Source organism: Gekko japonicus, unplaced genomic scaffold (assembly GCF_001447785.1).
Source record: "Gekko japonicus isolate JY-2015 unplaced genomic scaffold, Gekko_japonicus_V1.1 scaffold258, whole genome shotgun sequence".
NCBI classification, from domain to species: Eukaryota; Metazoa; Chordata; class Lepidosauria; order Squamata; family Gekkonidae; genus Gekko; species Gekko japonicus.
This window is the reverse complement of record NW_015164190.1, coordinates 945,000-947,696: the sequence shown is the minus strand read 5'-3', so window position 1 is coordinate 947,696 and position 2,697 is coordinate 945,000.

The window sequence follows — 2,697 nt, the reverse complement described above, 5'->3', positions numbered from 1 at the left end:
GCCTATTTGGGATTAAGATACACTGCAGGGGTTTCCAGGGCAGGTGCCAGGGAGCTTCTCTTTTCAGGAATTGAACACTGGAAGCCAGCAATCGAAGTTGCTTTGCTTGTCAGGAGGTCTTGACATTCAGAGATGCCTAAATCCCATAGACTTAACTCTCTGTTTCTTACAGCCCTAGAAAGTAAAGCAACCATCCACAAACCCCAGAGAAAGGAAAACAGAAATCCACAAACCTATCCTCATCCTGCACAATGTTCCCTTAGGACTGTGTTTGATTGCAGTCACATGACACTGGAGGGGAGGTTAAACCTGGGACTTAGTGCATGTCAAGCACAGAGGACAAACACAACTTCTAGCAACCAGGGTAGGCCAAGCCTAATTCTGCTTCTCATAAAGGCACATTCCGTAGACAGCTGCAGAGATAACAGTATCTTCTTTGGTAAACAACTACTGCCTTTTAAATATAACTTTTCATCTGCTCAGAGGTCAACAGAAAGTAAATTCAGTTGTTTTTGTAACATGATATAACAAAGTGAGGAGATACACCAACACAGGTGAACAGTTTTGAGTATGCCTGGAGTATTATAATTTGCATGCATGACTATTTGCACGTTCCTGGGATCCAAGATCACTGCAGATGGTGACTGCAGCCATGAAATTAAAAGATGCCTGCTCCTTGGGAGGAAAGTGATGGCAAACTTTGACAGCATAATAAAAAGTAGAGACATCACCCTGCCAACAAAAGTCCATATGGTTCAAGCAATGGTATTCCCAGTAGTACTGTATGGCTGTGAGAGCTGGACTATAAGGAAGGCCGAGCGCCAAAGAATAGATTCTTTTGAATTATGGTGCTGGAGAAGACTCTTGAGAGTCCCCTAGACTGCAAGGAGATCAAATCAGTAAATCCTAAAAGAAATCAACCCTGACTGTTCCCTGGAAGGCCAGATACTGAAGCTGAGGCTCAAATACTTTGGCCACCAAATGAGAAGGGAGCACTCACTGGAGAAGACCCTGATGCTGGGAAAGATTGAAGGTCAAAGAAGACGGGGACAGCAAAGGATGAGATGGTTAGACAATGTTTGAGGCAACGAACATGAAATTAAGCAAACTCCATCCAGAGCACGATGGAAGACAGGAGGACCTGGCGTGATGTGGTCCATGGGGTCGCGAAGAGTCGGACTTGACTGTGCGACTGAACAACAACAATTTATACTGGGTTAAGCATACCTAATACTCCTGAAATAGACATAGATGCACTTAGCTCTGCACGAAGTTACTCAAAGTACATTTATCTAAACAAACCAAGCTACTACAGCATATCCTTTCACTTCTACTTCCTGCCTTATATAATTGAAGACATCCTTGCATCACTGGGTCAACATAAACCCTTCCCACAGCATTGGGACTGATTTGAGCTGCACTCCTAAATGCACTTATTGAGGGAGTAAATCCCATTGCGTGCAGCAATTTCTTTGGAGTAAAGATGCTTCAAATCATACTGCATCAGTTCTGTACTCTTTGGTGGGTGGCTCTAATGTCTGGAGGAGGGAACTGTGATCATAAGCACTTAGGTGTTGACTAATGTTTACTGGTGGGGAGCTGTGTTAGCAAAACAAAACAGGATTCCAGTGGCATCTTAAAGGCTAATAATATTTATTCAAGTAGGATCTTGCGTGACACAGAACTCATTACAAGCCAATTAATGTTATGTTGGCTCAAATTAATTTATAGTGCAGTCACAGACCTGTAGGGTTTAGCTTTCTTTTGTACTCCAGCAACATCAATCTACTTCCTGCTTCAGGTCTGTCAGTGTCAACTAAACTTATTCATATGTAAAAGTTGCATCCCCTTCTTCAGGCATATCAACTCCTAACACTTATCAGCTCAGTAACACCTAAGTAAGAGGGGAAGTTTGTAGTTTGTTGACATTCCTGGTGTTCCTAATAACACTTAAAGTTTTTAACATTGTGGGCCCAAATCATTGAAACGTAGTACAGATTAAGCCAACTGGATCAACATTAGAGGAAAAGGTTCTTAAAAGCAAGCTTTTGGATATGAATGGTTCTTCAGGCTGCGACAGAGGATTCAGAAAAGATTTCAAAGTAATTACTAAGAAAGAAAAGGGATAAGGAAGTTGTAGCACCATATAAAATACTAATAAACTCAAACCAGCATGGTGTAGTGGTTAAGAGCGACAAATTCTAATCTGGAGAACTTGGTTTGATTCCCTTACTCCTCCACATGAAGCCTGCTGGGTGACCTTGGGCCAGTCACAGTTCTCTCAGAACTTATTCAGTGCCCTCCCGCTGTACTTGATGGGAAATATAAGAACATTCCTTACAAAGGAAGGCTTTGCACCTTCCCACTCAGGGAGATAGAGACTTTAGAACATATGTTCTTTAAATGCCCACACTATGAGGTGGCACGTAGAGAGATTATCACTCCACTGATAGGAAAAACCTCAGGTCTGCCAGAAAAAACTAAACTTGAATTTCTTTTAATTGACAGACTTCCCAAGATTACTCATCAAGTAGCCAGGTTTTGTAAGGCGATACTTAGGTCATGGAAATTGTTTAGCGGATAGTTGTAAATGTAACTTTTATGCTAGTCTCAGATGCATTTTACTTGGAAGCGTTTTATTTTATATTTTATATTTATTAGTTTTTAAATTTTCTGGAATGCTTTATCTGTTATATA